The following is a 23510-nucleotide window of genomic DNA, read 5'->3' as shown; positions in this document are numbered from 1 at the left end:
AGTTGTGTCCGCTGCTACGACCACTCATATAAAAAATCATTGTAATATAAAGAGAAGAAACTACCTTTTTACTAAATGAAACGGGACGAGTAATATTGTTGTTCTGTATGAAACAGGGCATTTGTCGACGAGTAGGTCTATATGGACGAGGGAGGTATTATTGCGAGTGAATTGCCTGTAGCGGTTAAAATAAACTGATCACAAGGAAATGAAACGTGAATTTGCTGTTATTTAAACCTTAATAAAAAAGCGACATTTTCACATACGAAAACGTTCATATTTTATTATTTTTTCGAAGAATTGAAAAGTTTCATTCGACGAGACACAGACACAGACATCTAATTACCGTTCATGATCGTGTTGCCGGGGACAATTCCAGGTCAAAATTGTGGTATTCCGAGAAAGAAACAGTTTTTCCCATACTGAACTCTGAAATTCTGATTAATATCTTCATGTTTCGACATATGGCCTCGACGCAATTTTTGAATACTAAAGGCATTTATGTGTCCATCATAGGCTCTCAGAAATTTTTTTACGGATGAACTTGTAACATAATTTAGTAAACAGCAATGATGAAATTCATTGAAGTTTCAGACAGCCTACGTTGGACATAATGTTCTTGTAACATTTGAAATTTTCGATAATGCTTGACGGAATACGATTTACTATGTGAAGTAGCTGCAGCATGTACAGACCTTTATAAGGGCTTAGGAAATAATGAAGCGCTGAATGGTATGTTTTGAAGAATTTGGCAAAAGTAATGCAATTTTTATGCATGAAGTTTTAAAAACAGTTTTTTTTTTTTTTTTAAATTGACGTAACGCTGCACGAAGTTCACAAATCTTATACTTGTGCAGCTAATGTTATAAAATTTCAGCCATGGATAAGCGTGCTGCTTATGGACAAGTTCTCCGTATGCTTTCAGAAACTGGGATCATTGTTTACATCACTGTTACCGCGGGACGAGCTTCTGAGACTGGAGACCGGACTGGATATAACTTTCTCAGAGCTATTTACTTTCAAAAGAATACCGATGGTCAATTCAGTATGAGGAAGAGAATACGTGAAAAGATCAGAAAATCAATACCAATGGCAAATCTAATATATGGAGGAGGATTCCTACAAACTAATTAGAATCCAGTCAAACATAATCGATTTTCCAGTCAATTTCTGACGCCGAAAAGGTATTAAATGCACTCAGAATATGTGTCTTCACATCCAAGTACTAATAAGTATTCTTTGGTAAGAGTAAAATTGTGAAGAAAACCCAAAAGCCTGCTGATAACGAATACTAGAAGCAGGGTGTAATGAAAATATACTAGCACTAAAATACAGCAGAGGTATCTTTTTCTTAAAATACAATGAAGGAAAGGAAAATCTTTTCATGAATTTTACATAATGTCAGAAATTGATTATATGTCTACAACGATTGATGGAGAAGTAACCCGCCAGGTTAGCCAAGAGTGCTAATGCGCTTCTTCCTGGACTCGGGTAGGCGCACCGGTCCTGGATCGAATCCGCCCGGGGATTAATGTGGAGGGCCGGTGTGCCAGCCGCCAGACAACATGGATACAGTTTTTAGGCGGTTTTTCACACCCCACTACGCAAATACCAGGCTGGTACCCACATGCCACTTCAGTTACACGACTCGCAGACATTTGAAAAAACGTTCGCACTATTTCATGGATTACTTACACTAGATGCAGACAGCTGTGGTGCACTAATATCATCCCAGGGAGTGGTGACAGGAACGGCATCCGGCCACCTAACATCGCCAAATCCATATTAACACGGCCCACCCCGCATTGCAATGGGACAAAGGCCCAAAGAAAATCATTATGAACAATTGCTGGAGATGTTTGGTTATGTCTACGACATCGAGAATTTAGCTGAAAAGGTAAATAAAAACATGTTTTAACGAAGCCATTGTGAACAATATGTTTCCCACTTTCTTGTTTCATCCAGCTTGAAAGTCAATAGCTTTCGTGGGAAAAATTATGAAAATCACAGAATGAAGAACTTAAGTCTACAGATATTATATTTATGTTGTTTCGACTTCTGGGAGAAATGACTATCGAGAGAGCCTGTGAAACTGAATTTTGAAACTCTTATTAAAGATCCTTAAATTTTCGCTCAAATTAATTCTCTCCATAGGGTTGGACACACTGGTTAAGAAGCCCGAGGAGAAAAACTTCCACTTTTCCAGGGGCATGATACAAAAGGACAAGGGTGGCCCTTGTCAAAATGTTGCCGTTTCCCAGCACTGCCACACAACTGGAAACCCGAGAGCTTATGGTTAGCATTATACATCAGGAGCGCGCTCTCATCCATGTTTGGTAATGAGAGCACTTAGTGACTTGCAACAACTTTTAAACGTAATTTCTAAATTTTTCTAATCCTATTCTGGATTGTAATATTCATGTCGGGTCTCCAGCCGCAACATATCGTCATCTGGACACAATATTTCGGCGGAACAGTTCCGGCGAGTTTATGCAATGGCTTTCTCACCTGAACATGGCGGCAAGGTGGACCGTCGAAATATTGTGTCCAGATGGAGATATGTTCCGGGTGGAGACCCGACATGAATATCACAGATTACTACGCTGGGAAAGTTTACGATGCCTTATTCTCGATTACATACTAACAGTCAAGTGCCTACCAATTTTTAAGTATACAGGGGTGCTCTATTACTTAAGGAGTAGTGGGTTTACTGATTATTTAGTATCTAAAGAGAATCACTGAGGTTTTAAGAATCGCTACATCTCATAGAAGTGGGAATGAAAGGTGAATGACTGAACACCTGCAGCAGTTTCAACCAAATATTTAGATCCTTACTTATGATTTGTGAAAAAATACTGTGACAGTAAGATTCCCCACTACCACTAGGTGCGAAGGTTGGACGAGAAGAGATGACATAAAAAGTTCGAAAACGGCTTATTGGTATTTATTTCCTTTTTACAGCTGACTGAATACGGTTAAAAGATTAAGTACAATTAGTCTCTGACCTCTGTTCTACGTTGTGCTAACCAAGCCCTGAGAACGAGTACTGCAGCGGGGGCAATAATTTTGTCAACGTGTTTAGTGATCTAGTATCAAGGCAAACGTCTGAATAAATATCACACATAAATTTACGTGCCTCTCTCCAGTCGCATGAAGCAAAACAGCTGAGGTTCATATATATATATATATATACATATAAATATATATATATATATATATACTCCTGGACATTGAAATAAGAACACCGTGAATTCATTGTCCCAGGAAGGGGAAACTTTATTGACACATTCCTGGGGTCAGATACATCACATGATCACACTGACAGAACCACAGGCACATAGACACAGGCAACAGAGCATGCACAATGTCGGCACTAGAACAGAGTATATCCACCTTTCGCAGCAATGCAGGCTTGCAGGCTGCTATTCTCCCATGGAGACGATCGTAGAGATGCTGGATGTAGTCCTGTGGAACGGCTTGCTATGCCATTTCCACCTGGCGCCTCAGTTGGACCAGTGTTCGTGCTGCACGTGCATACCGCGTGAGATGACGCTTCATCCAGTCCCAAACATGCTCAATGGGGGACAGATCCGGAGATCTTGCTGGCCAGGGTAGTTGACTTACACCTTCTAGAGCACGTTGGGTGGCACGGGATACATGCGGACGTGCATTGTGCTGTTGGAACAGCAAGTTCCCTTGCCGGTCTAGGAATGGTAGAACGATGGGTTCGATGACGGTTTGGATGTACCGTGCACTATTCAGTGTCCCCTCGACGATCACCAGTGGTGTACGGCCAGTATAGGAGATCGCTCCCCGCACCATGATGCCGGGTGTTGGCCCTGTGTGCCTCGGTCGTATGCGGTCCTGATTGTGGCGCTCACCTGCACGGCGCCAAACACGCATACGACCATCATTTGCACCAAGGCAGAAGCGACTCTCATCGCTGAAGACGACACGTCTCCATTCGTCCCTCCATTCACGCCTGTCGCGACACCACTGGAGGCGGGCTGCACGATGTTGGGGCGTGAGCGGAAGACGGCCTAACGGTGTGCGGGACCGTAGCCCAGCTTCATGGAGACGGTTGCGAATGGTCCTCGCCGATACCCCAGGAGCAACAGTGTCCCTAATTTGCTGGGAAGTGGCGGTGCGGTCCCCTACGGCACTGCGTAGGATCCTACGGTCTTGGCGTGCATCCGTGCGTCGCTGCGGTCCGGTCCCAGGTCGACGGGCACGTGCACCTTCCGCCGATCACTGGCGACAACATCGATGTACTGTGGAGACCTCACGCCCCACGTGTTGAGCAATTCGGCGGTACGTCCACCCGGCCTCCCGCATGCCCACTATACGCCCTCGCTCAAAGTCCGTCAACTGCACATACGGTTCACGTCCACGCTGTCGCGGCATGCTACCAGTGTTAAAGACTGCAATGGAGCTCCGTATGCCACGGCAAACTGGCTGACACTGACGGCGGCGGTGCACAAATGTTGCGCAGCTAGCGCCATTCGACGACCAACACCGCGGTTCCTGGTGTGTCCGCTGTGCCGTGCGTGTGATCATTGCTTGTACAGCCCTCTCGCAGTGTCCAGAGCAAGTATGGTGGGTCTGACACACCGGTGTCAATGTGTTCTTTTTTCCATTTCCAGGAGTATATATATATATATATATATATATATATATATATATATGTGTGTGTGTGTGTGTGTGTGTGTGTGAAATATACGCCGCATACGCATATAGTCAACACCTCTTTCTTAGCCCATGTATCGATTTTAACCAAACTTCGTACTCTTATCATTTATTGCCAGGAAAGTAATACTACCTGTGGTCGGGGGGGTTGGTGATAACAGTAATATGGACAAAGGTGGAGGTAGGAAGAGGCGGCCGCTAGGGTGGGGAGGGGGGGGGGAGGAGATGAACAGAGAGATGGGAAAGCAGCAGATGTTTGAGAAAGGGGGAGGAGGAAAGAGAGAGAGGAGGACGAGGAGGAGAAGGAGGAGGTGGAGGAGGAGGAGAAGATGGACAGAGGGAGAGGAGAAGGAGGCGTATAGAGAGAGGAGGGATGGAGAAGAAATAGAGGTGAGCAGGAGGCGGATGGTAACTGAGGGGATACAAAAAGAGCGGGCAGGAGGAGAAGTTGGAATAAGCTGTGGTAAGGAGTCCTGACAAATATCTACCAACTGCTGAGCAAAATGTATGAGACAGGCGAAATACCCTCAGACTTCAAGAAGAATATAATAATTCCAATGCCAAAGAAAGCAAGTGTTGATATACACTCCTGGAAATTGAAATAAGAACACCGTGAATTCATTGTCCCAGGAAGGGGAAACTTTATTGACACATTCCTGGGGTCAGATACATCACATGATCACACTGACAGAACCACAGGCACATAGAAACAGGCAACAGAGCATGCACAATGTCGGCACTAGTACAGTGTATATCCACCTTTCGCAGCAATGCAGGCTGCTATTCTCCCATGGAGACGATCGTAGAGATGCTGGATGTAGTCCAGTAGAACGGCTTGCCATGCCATTTCCACCTGGCGCCTCAGTTGGACCAGCGTTCGTGCTGGACGTGCAGACCGCGTGAGACGACGCTTCATCCAGTCCCAAACATGCTCAATGGGGGACAGATCCGGAGATCTTGCTGGCCAGGGTAGTTGACTTACACCTTCTAGAGCACGTTGGGTGGCACGGGATACATGCGGACGTGCATTGTGCTGTTGGAACAGCAAGTTCCCTTGCCGGTCTAGGAATGGTAGAACGATGGGTTCGATGACGGTTTGGATGTACCGTGCACTATTCAGTGTCCCCTCGACGATCACCAGTGGTGTACGGCCAGTGTAGGAGATCGCTCCCCACACCATGATTCCGGGTGTTGGCCCTGTGTGCCTCGGTCGTATGCAGTCCTGATTGTGGCGCTCACCTGCACGGCGCCAAACACGCATACGACCATCATTTGCACCAAGGCAGAAGCGACTCTCATCGCTGAAGACGACACGTCTCCATTCGTCCCTCCATTCACGCCTGTCGCGACACCACTGGAGGCGGGCTGCACGATGTTGGGGCGTGAGCGGAAGACGGCCTAACGGTGTGCGGGACCGTAGCCCAGCTTCATGGAAACGGTTGCGAATGGTCCTCGCCGATACCCCAGGAGCAACAGTGTCCCTAATTTGCTGAGAAGTGGCGGTGCGGTCCCCTACGGCTCTGCGTAGGATCCTACGGTCTTGGCGTGCATCCGTGCGTCGCTGCGGTCCGGTCCCAGGTCGACGGGCACGTGCACCTTCCGCCGACCACTGGCGACAACATCGATGTACTGTGGAGACCTCACGCCCCACGTGTTGAGCAATTCGGCGGTACGTCCACCCAGCCTCCCGCATGCCCACTATACGCCCTCGCTCAAAGTCCGTCAACTGCACATACGGTGCACGTCCACGTTGTCGCGGCATGCTACCAGTGTTAAAGACTGCGATGGAGCTCCGTATGCCACAGCAAACTGGCTAACACTGACGGCGGCGGTGCACAAATGCTGCGCAGCTAGCGCCATTCGACGGCCAACACCGCGGTTCCTGGTGTGTCCGCTGTGCCGTGCGTGTGATCATTACTTGTACAGCCCTCTCGCAGTGTCCGGAGCAAGTATGGTGGGTCTGACACACCGGTGTCAATGTGTTCTTTTTTCCATTTCCAGGAGTGTATGTGAAAATTACTGAACTAACAGTTTAATAAGTCACGGCTGCAAAATACCAGCGCGAATTCTTTACAGACGAATGGAAAAACTGGTAGATGCCGACCTCGGGGAAGATCAGTTTGGATTCCGTAGAAATGTTGGAACACGTGAGACAATACTGACCCTACGGCTGATCTTAGAAGCTAGATTAAGAAAAGGCTAACCTACGTTTCTAGCATTTGTAGACGTAGAGAAAGCTTTTGACAATGTTGACTGGAATACTCTCTTTCAAATTCTGAAGGTGGCAGGGGTAAAATACAGAGAGCGAAAGGCTATTTACAATTTTTACAGAAACCTGATGGCAGTTATAAGAGTCGAGGGGCATGAAAGGGAAGCAGTGGTTGGGAAGGGAGTGAGACAGGGGTGCAGCCTCCCCCCGATGTTATTCAATCTGTATATTGAGCAAGCAGTAAAGGAAGCAAAAGAAAAATTCGGAGTAGGTATTAAAATCCATGGAGAAGAAACAAAAACTTTAACGTTCACCGATGACATTGTAATTCTGTCAGAGACAGCAAAGGACTTGGAAGAGCAGTTGAATGGAATGGACAGTGTCTTGAGAGGAGTATGTAAGATGGACATCAACAAAAGCAAAACGAGGATAATGGAATGTAGTAGAATTAAGTCGGGTGATGCTGCGCGAATTAGATTAGGAAATGAGACACTTAAAGTAGTAAAGGAGTTTCGCTATTTGTGGAGCAAAATAACTAATGATGGTCGAAGTAGAGAGGATGTAAAATGTAGACTGGCAATGGCAAGGAAAGCGTTTCTGAAGAAGAGGAATTTGTTAACATCCAGTATAGATTTAAGTGTCAGGAAGTTGTTTCTGAAAGTATTTGTATGGGGAGTAGCCATGTATGGAAGAGGAACATGGACGATACACAGTTTGGACAAGAAGAGAACAGAAGCTTTTGAAATGTGGTGCTACGGAAGAATGCTGAAGATCAGATGGGTAGATCACATAACTAATGAGGAGGTACTGATTACAATTAGGGAGAAGAGGAGTTTATGGCACAACTTGACCAGAAGAAGGGGTAGGGCGTATTCTGAGGCATTATGGGATCACCAGTTTGGAGGGCAGCATTGAGGGTAAAAATCGTAGAGGGAGTCCAAGAGATGAATACACTAAGCAGATTGGGAAGGATGTAGGCTGCAGTACGTACTGGAAGATGAAGCAGCTGCATCAAACCAGTCTCAGGACTGAAGACCACAACAACAAGGAGTTGATGAAAAGGGGGGAGAGGAGAGGGAGATAATGAGACAGGGGTATGGTGGATAGAGAGAGGGAGGAAGGGGATGGAGTAGGAGATGGAGAGGAGGGAGGAGGAAATGAACTTATATAATATTAGACGAAATATTAGCTGGGAAACTTCGGGTTTTTCAGTTGTAAAATCAAAATGAATTACCGGCTGCTGTGGCCGAGAGGTTCTAGGCGCTTCAGTCTGGAACAGCGCTACCGCTACGGACACAGGTTCGAATCCTGCCCCGGGCACTGATGTGCGTGATGTCCTTAGGTTAGTTAGATTTAAGTAGTTCTAAGTTCTATGGGGCTGATGACCTCAGAAGTTAAGTCCCATAGTGCTCATAACCATTTGAGCCATTTCAAAATTAATTCCGCAGACAGAGATCAGCAGAAACCAGCTCACTCCGTTCGTATATGAGACCCAGACTGTTGCAGACATCGACTTGCATGTTGGTGCCGTGTTACTGACTACAGGAAGGCGTGTTGTGAAGTTCTGCACTATCGTTTGGTGAACAAAATCCAGCGCACCGAGTATCTGATCGGATTGTGATTAAGAACTTCCTTACACGTAGAACTCGAGAATACGTGTACTACCGATTCTTGAATTCGGCTCGGATATTTGGGACCCCCATCATGTCGGATCAGAGGAAGACATCGAAGCAGTTTCCTTACGTTTGTCAGCGGTAGGATAGATCAGGACGCAGGCATTACGAAGATGCATCCTGAACTCAAATGGGAATCAAAACGGTTCATATGGCTCTCTGCACTATGGGACTTAACTTCTGAGGTCATCAGTCCCCTAGACCTTGGAACTACTTAAACCTAACTAACCTAAGGACATCACGCACATCCATGCCCGAGGCAGGATTCGAACCTGCGACCGTAGCGGTCGCGCGGTTCCAGGCTGTAGCGCCTAGAACCGCGAGACCACCCCGGCCGGAGCAAATGGAAATCCCTGAGGTGAAGATGCCGCTCTCTTCGCGAGGCACTGTTGCAGGATTTTGCAGAACTGGCCTTCGAGGTCGACTACAGAACGATTGTACTGCTGCTGACGTGCATTTCGCGTAAGGACCACGAAGATAAAAGAATTTAGAGCTCGCACGGAGGAGTGTAGATTGTTGTTCCTCCGCATCTCCATTCGCGAGTGGAACGGGAAAGGAAATTCAGCCTTACGCCGTAGCCTCCGCCATGCACCGTTCAGTGGATCCCGAAATATATACGTGAATGTAGACGTAGACGTACCTGTGGAAAGCTGAGGTGGGTCGTTAGTACTGTTTAACGTCTAGTGGATGACGTTAGAAGCGGCGTCAGACTGTTGGGTGACGCTGCAGTGGGATATCAGAAGATAGTAACGCAAGAAGTCTGCAGCAAATTGCAGGAAGACGCGCAGACGATCGGTGGTTGGAGTTGGAAAATGCAGTTGATCCTGAACGTAATTCTATGTATTGCGAATAAATAAGTGCCCATATGCACTATCTATCGGTTATGCAATTGACAACTAATCAGTTGAAACAGTTACTACAGAAAAATATTCAGAAATAACCACCCAGAGAGGCCTAAAGTGAAAACACTGCATAAATGATGGAGAAGCGAGTTCCAAGGTGAGGTCTATTGGAGGAATGCTAAGGCAACGTAAACCATCCACGAAGGGGGTGCCTCACAAAACGCTAGTTCCAGCGATTCTCGTGCATTGTTCATCTGTCTGGGGTTTCTACCACGATGGTCTAATAAAGTAGATAGGGAAAATACAACAGAGAGCGATGCGTTTTCTAACGGGATCATTTAGCTGACGCGATAGTATTATGGAAGTGCAGGCAGGCCGGTGAGACATTGTGAATCACGGAAAAGGGTCAGGCAGAAAACTGCTTGCACCAAAGCACGTCTCGTGGTATTACCACAACAACAAAATCTGATAAACTAGGGTTAATACGGAGCTTTAGAGACAATCATACTTCCCACGCGCCAATCGCAAATGAAAAGGGGAAGGGGAAAAGATAATGGAACAAGAAGTAAACTTCGTCTCGCATTATTATGTGGATTGGCGTGTAGTAGATGTGATAGTAAAGGACTCAATGTGAGCTTCCATTATAGGAAAAGCGAAACTGATGGTAGAGGATGTATTGGTTACTGTAGTAGACGAATCGCAGCCATCAGTGTCTTCTAACTCAGCTGATATTACTTCGGGAGGAGTAAAAGTATTAGTCGTCGCCCGATGAAGCGAATATCTCCCGTGCTTCTGAACGCCAACGCATTTCCCAGCAAACGCTGCATTAGCATAAACCGCAGGAAATTGTATAAATTGAGTAACATATTTAGAACCAGCAAGAGCTACGTAAGGCTGAGACCTGTAGTGAGTGGTTTGGTGGCTTCCCAGTTCTTCCACTTTAGCCCGCTCCCTAGCCTTTCCCAGCAGCAGCAAGTGCCGTAACTCGGCCGTTCTTCTTGTGCGGCTATCCGTCTCCATTGCAAAACGGCCCTCGTCGCCCGTGCGGCACGGCGGGGGCTTTTTATTGAACTTGGCACGCGGACAAATTGCATTAAGTGTGCGCCCGGCATCTGGAGACATATACGCCGAGGGAAATAATTCACGACGCAAAAAAGCGGACAGGATGGACCGTAGTTGGATGGCCCATTTCAGTCGCGTGCGGGTGGCGGTGGTTTGGGGTGGCAAGGGGCGGTCCGACTTGCCCAGCGAGAGGCGAGTGGATGAATATATTCCAGGAGGGTTGGGGGGGGGGGGGGTGGAAGGAGGCTACGGAGGGCTACATCGACTGGCTTGTGGTGGAGAGGACGGCCACGTCGGACCATTCGAGCCTGCAATTTCTTGTGCCAGCGGTGCGGCTTGAATTGTGATAATAACGGCGGTTTATAGAAAAGACCATCACTCGGTAAAAAATATCTTGGGCAGGATTGCTCTATTATTCAGTCATTCGTACGACAGCGTTCCGTACAGCGTCATTAACACGAGGCGTCTTGAGACCTAAGTACAGTGCCACGGACCAACAGGCCATGCAGGTGGAGGAAGACTAGGAGGACAGTTAGCTTTCTAGTATGCATCAAGATATTTAGCTATACCGTATAACCTTCGATTAACACTACGATGACAGTGAATCGATCTTTCTTTCGTCAGAAAAGATTTCTGGAAATCATTAGAGACCTGAATTAGGAAGGACAGTAGGGTTAGTCGCCCACTTTCGACTCTTTTACGTGAGGAACATGTAGAGCGTATTTAGCATGATAGAGGAAATGCCATGTCAGGAACATTTACGTGCATTCTTAGATTTACCTGCTACTTGTTACTATGGATTATATATTTTAATATCTCAACTGATAGTAATGTTTAACTTTAATCGCAAAAGAAAAGTAAACGACATTCTTAGTTATTAACGGGTTAGACCGGGTGACGGTCGATATTGAAACCAATGCTCTAGATTTTTTCAATATAAGATGTTCAAATGTGTGTGAATTCCTACGGGACCAAACGGCTAAGGTCATCAATCCCTTGATTTACACATTACTTAAATTAACTTATGCTAAGACCACACACATACCCAAGCCAGAGGGAGGACTCGAACCTCCGGCGGGAGGGGCCGCGCAATTCGTGAAATGGCGCCTCAAACCGCGCGGCCACTTTGCGCAGCTTTTCAATATAATAGCAAACAAATTACAAAACTGACTTTAGACGTTTCATGTACACCCTTAAGATTGTATTATGCATTATTTTAAGTAAAAAATTTGCACCCCGAATACACTACAAGACTTAGACGAAAGGTTTTCGCGAATTCCGAGGACGGTTGGTGGGAGCTCTGAATGCCACAATATTCAACTCAGAACAAAATTTGAAAAAAACTACTTCGCAACTGATGATCTTGTGTAACGCAGTACGTGGGGCTATTTAAGAAAGTGGTTTTTAGCAAAATGGCGGCACTCTGAAACTGAAATCAATTTTTTCGACAAAAAAAAGTCTTTACAAAAGACGTTCACCAAATTTGAAGTTAAAATATATCGTAAAAATCCCACTAACTACAGTATTAAAAACATAGACTCACAAGTCACAAAAAGTATAATGTACCTGCATTTATATTTACTGAACTATATCTCCCACCGACTTGAAAACTGATGTTTAGAAATTAAAAATCGTTTTAAGTTTCAACTGTGGTTTTAAATATTGATTGGTTGGTTTGGGGGATTAAAGGGACCAGACTGCTATGGTCATCGGTCCCTTTTAAATATTGAATCTGCACAAATCTTTAATGGGATATCGCACAGTCGGCCTTTTTTCGCCCATGTCGAAACTCGTTCTTACGGAATAATATCGCTTAACTGGCATTTCTTTGCCAGTTGAAGCGTTTTTTGCCTGATAGAGATAACTTTAAGAAACCTTTCTATCTGTGTAAATATTTTTACATATAATTTTCAAACTAACGCGAACCGTATTATGAGGAGAAGTCTTTTTGAGAATAGTATTTTAGTTGACACCGGTGCCCTCTGTGACACTATCAGAAAGTAACTGTGTCGGTAAGTACTGTAGTATTACCTCGGCTGCATTCGAGCGCACGGATGCACAAGACACTCCATGCAATAAATGGCGGTTTTAACATATGTTAATATTTATGGCACACTCTATATTAATGAGTCTTAAAAACAGACTATAAGGAACATTCGAAACAAATTAAAAATTAGGCTAAAAGAAATTTCTATCGTAGATATAGCGCCTTAAGCAAGTTGTTAGGTCTAGCATAAATTCACGTTACAAGGGGAGAATATCGGAAAATGAAATCACAAAGAAAATGTGGAACTATCTGGTTTTATGCTGTAAATGAAGTATCACCTACTGTTCTTACAACTGACACCCAAAACTCGAACCTGTGTTATCATGTATATGTATATCGTATAGTGTACCAACCCCCCCCCCCCCCATCATGAACCATGGACCTTGCCGTTGGTGGGGAGGCGTGCCTCAGCGATACAGATAGCCGTACCGTAGGTACAACCACAACGGAGGGGTATCTGTTGAGAGGCCAGACAAACGTATAGTTCCCGAAGAGGGGCAGCAGCCCTTTCAGTAGTTGCAAGGGCAACAGTCTGGATGATTGACTGATCTGGCCTTATAACAATAACCAAAACGGCCTTGCTGTGCTGGTACTGCGAACGGCTGAAAGCAAGGGGAAACTACGGCCGTCATTTTTCCCGAGGGCATGCAGCTTTACTGTGTGATTGAATGATGATGGCGTCCTCTTGGGTAAAATATTCCGGAGGTAAAATAGTCCCCCATTCGGATCTCCGGGCGGGGACTACTCAAGAGGATGTCGTTATCAGGAGAAAGAAAACTGGCGTTCTACGGATCGGAGCGTGGAATGTCAGATCCCTTAATCGGCAGGTAGGTTAGAAAATTTAAAAAGGGAAATGGATAGGTTAAAGTTAGATATAGTGGGAATTAGTGAAGTTCGGTGGCAGGAGGAACAAGACTTCTGGACAGGTGACTACAGGGTTATAAACACAAGATCAAATAGGGGTAATGCAGGAGTAGGTTTAACAATGAATAGGAAAATAGGAATGCGGTAAGCTACTACAAACAGCATAGTGAACGCATTATTGTGGCCAAGATAGATATGAAGCCCACACCTACTACAGTAGTACAAGTTTATATGCCAACTAGCTCTGCAGATGACGAAGAAATTGATGAAATGTATGTTGAAATAAAAGAAATTATTCAGGTAGTGAAGGGAGATGAAAATTTAATAGTCATGGGTGATTGGAATTCGAGTGTAGGGAAAGGGAGAGAAGGAAACGTAGTAGGTGGATATGGATTGGGGCTAAGAAATGAAAGAGGAAGCCGCCTGGTAGAATTTTGCACAGAGCACAACTTAATCATAGCTAACACTTGGTTTAAGAATCATGAAAGAAGGTTGTATACTTGGAAGAATCCTGGAGATACTAAAAGGTATCAGATAGATTATATAATGGTAAGACAGAGATTTAGGAACCAGGTTTTAAATTGTAAGACATTTCCAGGGGCAGATGTGGACTCTGACCACAATCTATTGGTTATGACCCGTAGATTAAAACTGAAGAAACTGCAAAAAGGTGGAAATTTAAGGAGATGGGACCTGGATAAACTGAATGAACCAGAGGCTGTACAGAGTTTCATTGAGAGCATAAGGGAACAATTGACAGGAATGGGGGAAAGAAATACAGTAGAAGTGAATGGGTAGCTTTGAGGGATGATGTAGTGAAGGCAGCAGAGGATCAAGTAGGTAAAAAGACGAGGGCTAGTAGAAATCCTTGGGTAACAGAAGAAATATTGAATTTAATTGATGAAAGGAGAAAATATAAAAATGCAATAAATGAAGCAGGCAAAAAGGAATACAAACGTCGCAAAAATGAGATCTACAGGAAGTGCAAAATGGCTAAGCGGGGATGGCTAGAGGACAAATGTAAGGATGTAGCGGCTTATCTCACTAGGGGTAAGATAGATACTGCCTACAGGAAAATTAAAGAGACCTTTGGAGACAAGAGAACCACTTGTATGAACATCAAGAGCTCAGATGGAAACCCAGTTCTAAGCAAAGAAGGGAAAGCAGAAAGGTGGAAGGAGCATATAGAGGATCTATACAAGGGCGATGTACTTGAAGACAATATTATGGAAATGGAAGAGGATGTAGATGAAGGTGAAATGGGAGATACCATACTGCGTGAAGAGTTTGACAGAGCACTGAAAGACCTGAGTCGAAACAAAGCCCCCGGAGTAGACAACATTCCATTGGAACTACTGACGGCCTTGCGAGAGCCAGTCCTGACAAAACTCTACCATCTGGTGAGCAAGATGTATGAAACAGACGGAATACCCTCAGAACTCAAGAAGAATATAATAATTCCAATCCCAATCAAAGCAAGTGTTGACAGATGTGAAAATTACCGAACAATCAGTGTAATAAGCCACAGCTGCAAAATACTAACACGAATTCTTTACAAACGAATGGAAAAACTAGTAGAAGACGGCCTTGGGGAAGATCAGTTTGGATTTCGTAGAAATCCTGGAACACGTGAGGCAATACTGACCTTACGACTTATCTAAGAAGAAAGATTAAGGAAGGTCAAACCTACGTTTCTAGCATTTGTAGACTTAGAGAAAGCTTTTGACAACGTTGACTGGAATACTCTCTTTCAATTTCTAAAGGTGGCAGGGGTAAAATACAGGGAGCGAAAGGCTATTTACAATTTGTACAGAAACCAAATGGCAGTTATAAGAGTCGAGGGGCATGAAAGGGAAGCAGTGGTTGGGAAGGGAGTAAGACAGGGTTGCAGCCTCTTCCCGATGTTATTCAATCCGTATATTGAGCAAGCAGTAAAGGAAACAAAAGAAAAATTCGGAGTAGGTATTAAAATCCATGAAGAAAAAAAAAAAAACTTTGAGGTTCGCCGATGACATTGTAATTCTGTCAGAGACAGCAAAGGACTTGGAAGAGCAGTTGAATGGAATGGACAGTGTCTTGAGAGGAGTATATAAGATGAACATCAACAAAAGCAAAACGAGGATAATGGAATGTAGTAGAATTAAGTCGGGTGATGCTGAGGGAATTAGATTAGGAAACGAGGCACTTAAAGTAGTAAAGGAGTTTCGCTATTTGTGGAGCAAAATAACTAATGATGGTCGAAGTAGAGAGGATATAAAATGTAGACTGGCAATGGCAAGGAAAGCGTTTCTGAAGAAGAGAAATTTGTTAACATGCAGTATAGATGTAAGTGTCAGGAAGTCTTTTCTGAAAGTATTTGTATGGAGTGTAGCCATGTACGGAAGTGAAACATGGACGATAAATAGTTTGGACAAGAAGAGAATAGAAGCTCTCGAAATGTGGTGCTACAGAAGAATGCTGAAGATTAGATCGGTAGATCACATAACTAATGAGGAGGTGTTGAATAGGACTGGGGAGAAGAGAAGTTTTTGGCACAACTTGACTAGAAGAAGGGATCGGTTGGTAGGACATATTCTGAGGCATCAAGGGATCACCAATTTAGTATTGGAGGGCAGCGTGGAGGGTAAAAATCGTAGAGGGAGGCCAAGAGATGAATACACTAAGCAGATTCAGAAGGATGTAAGTTGCAGTAGGTACTGGGAGATGAAGAAGCTTGCACAGGATAGAGTAGCATGGAGAGCTGCATCAAACCAGTCTCAGGACTGAAGTAACAACAACATAGTGGACCAAAAGCCGTGACAGCTTATTGTCTGTTATACAGGACGTTAGATTGATCGTTTGTCAAAATGAAACACTTGTCCGGAAATGACAAAGTTTGAGAATGACGTCTTCAATATATCTTCAATTATATTTGACAGCCTAATGAGTTATGCAACTCGTTATCCTTTAGCATAAATCGGATTGAGGAATTTTCCTTTTGGCATTCTTGTGCATGCGATGTATTCTCCCATAGTCCCTTACTAAAAAGGAACCAACGATGAAATTTCTCAAAAGCTTAGTAAAAACAAGACTTTGCTTTATAAATCCTGTGAATCCACACTTATAACAAGCTCGGTGAATCTCAAACATCCTAGCAGGATGTGAAAACTCAGAGCAGAATGTCCTTCGAGAGAAGGAAAGATGAAATTAGAAAATATTCATTAAATGATTTGCATGAATTGATTCGTATCGGAAAATTAGTTTACATACTACATTTCCATGTAAGACGGATGCCAAACAAAGGAGAGTGTAGAAAACATCTGAATGTTGACGTAATTCACAGATTGTCTAGAAGAGATGAGACATTCGGCTAATGCAGATATCTCAAGCTGAAGACGATTGTCCAGCTGATGTTGAATGAATTTATCTAACGTTTGTTATTTACACACACTCGTAAGGAATGCTACAGATTTCTTCTGCAAGGCTACCACTTAGGGCGATGGGAGATTATGTCTCATTTATTGAGGCTTGCCCATGACCAGGCTTTCTTTAAGGATGCATTTTCCACTCAAAGGGGAAAGACTTTTTACTTGATAAACACTATACCATCTTTATGTGACTGATCTTTCCAATGACTGCTATTATACATTCATAATCTGATGTTGCTAATACGTGTTTTCACGAGTATTTCCGATGGGTACAGCAGTAGGGTTTGTATCTCGGAGGTTTGCAAGAGCCAGACTCTTAATATACTCTCTCAACCAAAGTTATAACGACCTGACGAAGTCGATGGATTGAAGTGTCCTGGTATCTTCCAACTGGAAAATACATGACCTTTGTAAAAGTCACGCTAAATACCTAGACTTGAAAAGTTTATTGTGCAGTTTACCAACGTCCTATAGAAATTACTAGTATTGTTCGGACTCAGATGGGGAATTTTATCATAACGCATTAATCTTGTGCTGTACTGTGGCTGGAAAGACGAACTGAATTCCTATTTACGTGTGTTAAAATGGTCGCATAAGCCCCTTTTCATCTTAAGTGGAGCGTAAAATTACGCTTGAAAGCATCTCCAGAAGACCGTACTCGAGAATAAAGGAAAAGTTGAGGGTGAAGGATGGGCTTAAGGCGACAGTGAGAGGCGACGCAAAATCGCAATCAGCAGAGGCGAGGAGCCAGAAGTGAGACAGGCTGCGTCGGCGCCTGCGCACAGATTAAAACGATAAGTCTCGGGGCCGCTGAAGCTCGCTTAATAGGCTGCTCAGCGTCTTCCACTGCCCGGGCGGACAGCCTCGAAATCTCCGCCAGTCTGCGGGAAAAATGACCGTCAATATTTTGCTGCCATCTGGTACGACGACTGATTATGCTCTACTGTGCAGGGGGGAAGGCGTTCAGGACCAGGCAATCGTCTTAGTAGGGACCAACCAATATGCTTAAGAAGGTCTGCTATTGGATAGTATCTAATGACAATGAGACTATCAACTATATCATCCATCATTTGTTAACGGACTGAATCTTGTCGAACTTTGTTGATCCATTATCGACTGTGGGACAACGGCTGGCATGTAGTTCTTGATACAATAATTTACCAACAACTTATGTATTGTAGAAATGTTATTTTATGAACTTCTTATATACCACCAGTTTCGGCGTTACATTGATGTCATCTTCAGGCCCCTGTACAATGAGTAGAACAAATGTACGTATGTTTTATATTTTTATAATAGTACATTTGTTCTACTCATTGTACAGAGGTCTGAAGATAGCATCAAGCTAACGCCGAAACTGGTAGCATATAAGAAGTTCATAAAATAAATTTCTGCAATACATACGGCTGTTGATAAATTATTGTATCAAGAAATCTTGTGGAATCTGTGTTCTAAGGATTGGAATCAGATAGAAACATGTAGTTTGTTTACGAACTTCCAACATGCTCGAATAGCTGTGGGTCAGCAGCTTCTGTAAATCAGTACAAAGAAAAACCATGTAAAAGCGTCAATTTTCACTTTTTTTATTCTCTCGATGACTAGGTTTCGGGCCGAGACACATTTTCAAATCATCGTAACGTGGTCAACAATGGTATTTCCGAAAATTTGGAAATCATGTGAAAAATGTGCAACGGTCAGTTACTGCGCTTACAGATGACTTACCTGTGGCTTAAGGAATTATACGGAGTATCCATTTAAAAAACATAAGTTTATCTTGAAATATATTTCCTTACGTTTCACAACGTCTCACAGTATTTAATTCATGAGCCCATGAGCCTCTGCCTTACATTCACAGCCGTGAAAGTCGTTACCAAAATAATCTCGAACAGTTTATGATCGATTAATTTCCATCAAATTTTTGCACATTACTCTAATGAACATTCGGATGAACATTGTAAAACTTTACTAGTAGCAAACATGAAAGTTTTATTTGGCTCTTAGTCGCCTATGAATACACTACTGCTACAGAATCTGAGTTTGCAATAACAATAACCAAGGTTCAAGGTCAGAGAATAGAGGAAACCGGAGATGGCCAGAGAGGTGGCAGGAAATGGATGTAGAATGCGGAAAGAAGGCGTTGGACAGAGAGAGAGGCAGAAGGAGAGTGGGGAAGATAGAGAGGGGACGAAGAAGGCGAAGATATGGTCAGGGATGGGGAGATAAGGATATAAGAACTTACACTATTGGCCATTAAAATTTCTACACCACGAAGATGCCGTGCTACAGACGCGAAATTTAACCGACAGGAAGAAGATGCTGTGATGTGCAAATGATTAGCTTTTCAGAGCATTCACACAAGGTTGGTGCCGGTGGCGACGCCTACAACGTGCTGGCATGGGGAAAGGCTCCAACCGATTTCTCATACAAAAACAGCAGTTGACCGGCGTTGCCTGGTGAAACGTTGTTGTGATGTCTCACGTAAGGAGGAGAAATGCGTACCATCACGTTTCCGACGTTGATAAAGGTCCGATTGTAGCCTATCGCGATTGCGATTTACCGTATCGCGACATTGCTGCTCACGTTGGTCGAGATCCAATGACTGTTAGCAGAATATGGAATCGGTGGGTTCAGGAGGGTAATATGGAACGCCGTGCTGGATCCCAACGGCCTCGTATCACTAGCAGTCGAAATGACAGGCATCTTATCCGCATTGCTGTAACGGATCGTACAGCCACGTCTCGATCCCTGAGTCAACAGATGGGGACGTTTGCAAGACAACAACCATCTGCAAGAACAGTTCGACGACGTTTGTAGCAGCATGGACTGTCAGCTCGGAGACATGGCTGCGGTTGCCAATGAGGCTGCATCACAGACAGGAGCGCCTACGATGGTGGTTTCTACATCTACATCTACATGACTACTCTGCAATTCACATTTAAGTGCTTGGCAGATGGTTCGTCGAACCACAATCATACTATCTCCCTACCATTCCACTCCTGAACAGCGCGCGGGAAGAACGAACACCTAAACCTTTCTGTTCGAGCTCTGATTTCTCTTATTTTATGTTGATGATCATTCCTACCTATCTAGGTTGGGCTCAACAAAATATTTTCGCATTCGGAAGAGAATGTTGGTGACTGAAATTTCGTAAACAGATCTCGCCGCGACGAAAAATGTCTTTGCTGTAATGACTTCCATCCCAATTCGCGTATCATATCTGTCACACTCTCTCCCCTACTACGTGATAATACAAAACGAGCTGCCCTTTTTTGCACCCTTTCAATGTCCTCCGTCAATCCCACCTGGTAAGGATCCCACACCGTGCAGCAAAATTCTAACAGAGGACGAAAGAGTGTAGTGCAAGCTGTCTCTTTAGTGGACTTGTTGCATCTTCTAAGTGTCCTGCCAATGAAACGCAACCTTTGGCTCGCCTTCCCCACAATATTATTTATGTGGTCTTTCCAACTGAAGTTGTTCGTAATTTTAACACCCAGGTACTTAGTTGAATTGACAGCCTTGAGAATTGTACTATTTATCGATTAATCGAATTCCAACGGTTTTCTTTTGGAACTCATGTGGATCACCTCACACTTTTCGTTATTTAGCGTCAACTGCCACCTGCCACACCATACAGCAATCTTTTCTAAATCGCTTTGCAACTGATACTGGTCTTTGGATGACCTTACTAGACGGTAAATTACAGCATCATCTGCGAACAACCTAAGAGAACTGCTCAGATTGTCACCCAGGTCATTTATATAGATCAGGAACAGCAGAGGTCCCAGGACGCTTCCCTGGGGAACACCTGATATCACTTCAGTTTTACTCGATGATTTGCCGTCTATTACTACGAACTGCGACCTCCCTGACAGGAAATCACGAATCCAGTCGCACAACTGAGACGATACCCCATAGGCCTGCTGCTTGATTATAAGTCGCTTGTGAGGAACGGTGTCAAAAGCTCTCAGGAAATCCAGAAATACGGAATCAACCTGAGATCCCCTGTCGATAGCGGCCATTACTTCGTGCGAATAAAGAGCTAGCTGCGTTGCACAATAACGATGTTTTCTGAAACCATGTTGATTACGTATCAATAGATCGTTCCCTTCGAGGTCATTCATAATGTTTGAATACAGTATATGCTCGAAAACCCTACTGCAAACCGACGTCAATGATATAGGTCTGTAGTTGGATGGATTACTCCTACTACCCTTCTTTAACGCTGGTGCGACCTGCGGAATTTTCCAATCTGTAGGTACAGATCCATCGGTGAGCGAGCGGTTGTATATGATTGCTAAGTAGGGAACTATTGTATCAGCGTAATCTGATAGGAACCTAATCGGTATACAATCTGGACCTGAAGACTTGCCCGTATCAAGCGATTTGAGCTGTTTCGCAACCCCTTAAGTATCTACTTCTAAGAAACTCATGCTAGCAGCTTTTCGTGTTTCAAATTCTGGAATATTCCATTCATCTTCCCTGATGAAGGAATTTCGGAAAACTGCGTTCAATAACTCCGCTTTAGCGGCACAGTCGTCGGTAACAGTACCATCGGCACTGCGCTACGAAGGTATGACTGCGTCTTGCCGCTTGTGTACTTTACATACTACCAGAATTTCTTCGGATTTTCTACCAAATTTCGAGACAATGTTTCGTTGTGGAGCCTATTAAAGGCATCTCGCATTGAAATCCGTGCCAGATTTCGCGCGTCTGTAAATTTTAGCCAATCTTCGGGATTTCGCGTTCTTCTGAACTTCGCATGCTTTTTCCGTTGCCTCTGCAACAGAGTTCGGACCTGTTTTGTGTACCACGGGGGATCAGTTGCATCTCTTACCAATTTATGAGGTATGAATTTCCCAATTGCTGTTGCTACTATATCTTTGAATTTGAACCACATCTCGTCTACATTTGGATAGTCAGTTCGGAAGGAATGGAGATTGTCTCTTAGGAAGGCTTCTAATGACACTTTATCCGCTTTTTTAAATAAAATTATTTTGCGTTTGTTTCTGGTGGATTTGGAAGAAACGGTATTGAGCCTAGCTATAACGACCTTGTGATCACTTATCCCTGTATCAGTCATGATGCTCTCTATCAGCTCTGGATTGTTTGTGGCTAAGAGGTCAAGTGTGTCTTCGCAACCATTTACAATTCGCGTGGGTTCGTGGACTAACTGCTCGAAATAATTTTCGGAGAAAGCATTTAGGACAATCTCGGAAGATGTTTTCTGCCTACCACCGGTTTTTAACAAGTATTTTTGCCAACATATCGAGGGAAGGTTGAAGTCCCCACCAACTATAACCGTATGAGTGGAGTATTTATTTGTTACGAGACTCAAATTTTCTCTGAACTGTTCCGCAACTATATCATCGGAGTCTGGGGGTCGGTAGAAGGAGCCAATTATTAACTTAGTTCGGCTGTTAAGTATAACCTCCACCCATACCAATTCGCACGGAGTATCTACTTCGACTTCACTACAAGATAAACCACTACTTAAAGACACAAACACTCCACCACCAATTCTGCCTACTCTATCTTTCCTGAACACCGTCTGAGACTTCGTAAAAATTTCTGTAGAACTTATTTCAGGCTTTAGCCAGCTTTCTGTACCTATAACGATTTCAGCTTCTGTGCTTTCTATTAGCGCTTGAAGCTCAGGGACTTTCCCAGCACAACTACAACAATTTACAACTACAATTCCGATTGTTCCTCGACCCAAGCACGTCCTGTATTTGCCATGCACCCTTTGAGATTGCAGCCCACCCCGTACTCTCCCGAGGCCTTCTAACCTAAAAAACCGCCCAGTCCACGCCACACAGTCTCCGCTACCCGTGTAGCCGCGAGCTGAGTGTAGTGAACTCCTGACCTATTCAGCGGAACCCGAAACCCCACCACCCTATGGCGCAAGTCAAGGAATCTGCAGCCAACACGGTCGCAAAACCGTCTGAGCCTCTGATTCAGACCCTCCACCTGGCTCTGCACGAAAGGCCGCAGTCGGTTCTGTCAACGATGCTGCAGATGGTGAGCTCTGCCTTCATCTCGTAAGCAAGACCGGCAGCCTTCACTAAATCAGATATCCGCTGGAATCCAGAGAGAATTTCCTCAGATCCAAAGCGACACACGTCATTAGTGCCGACATGTGCCACCACCTGCAGCCGGCTGCACCATGTGCTCTTCATGGCATCCGGAAGGACCCTTTCCACATTAGGAATGACTCCACACGGAATGCACACGGAGTGCACACTGTATTTCTTCCCCTCCTTAGCCTCCATATCCCTAAGGGGCCCCATTACGCGCCTAACATTGGAGCTACCAACTACCAATAATCCCACCCTCTGTGATAGCCCGGACCTTCCAACGACGAGTCTGGGTGCACGAATGGTTAAAAACCATTTCTTCCAATGAATCCAGGTTCTGTTTCCAGCATCAGGATGGTCGCATCCGTGTTTGGCGGCATCGCGGTGAACGCACACTGAAAGCGTGTATTCGTCATCGCCATACTGGCGTACCACCTGGCGTGATGGGATGGGGTGCCATTGTTTACACGTCTCGGTCACCTACTGTTCGCATTGACGGCACTTTGAACATTGGCGTTACATTTTAGATGTGCTACGACCGGTGGCTCTACCCTTCATTCGATCGCTGTGAAACCCTACAGTTCAGCAGGATGATGCACGTCCGCATATTGTAGGCCTTTCTGGATACAGAAAATGTTCGACTGCT

General features: G+C 44.4%; 1 protein-coding gene across 2 annotated transcripts in view; it reads right to left on the bottom strand.

The window, feature by feature from the left end:
• LOC126455553 (cubilin-like) overlaps positions 1 to 23510 on the bottom strand; it is a 686613-nt gene that overhangs the window by 525604 nt on the left and 137499 nt on the right. The gene's annotated exons all lie outside the window — the stretch shown is intronic.

Source organism: Schistocerca serialis, chromosome 2, assembly GCF_023864345.2.
Source record: "Schistocerca serialis cubense isolate TAMUIC-IGC-003099 chromosome 2, iqSchSeri2.2, whole genome shotgun sequence".
NCBI lineage: Eukaryota > Metazoa > Arthropoda > Insecta > Orthoptera > Acrididae > Schistocerca > Schistocerca serialis.
The sequence above is the reverse complement of the archived record's forward strand: the minus strand, read 5'-3'. Positions and strand labels throughout refer to the sequence as shown.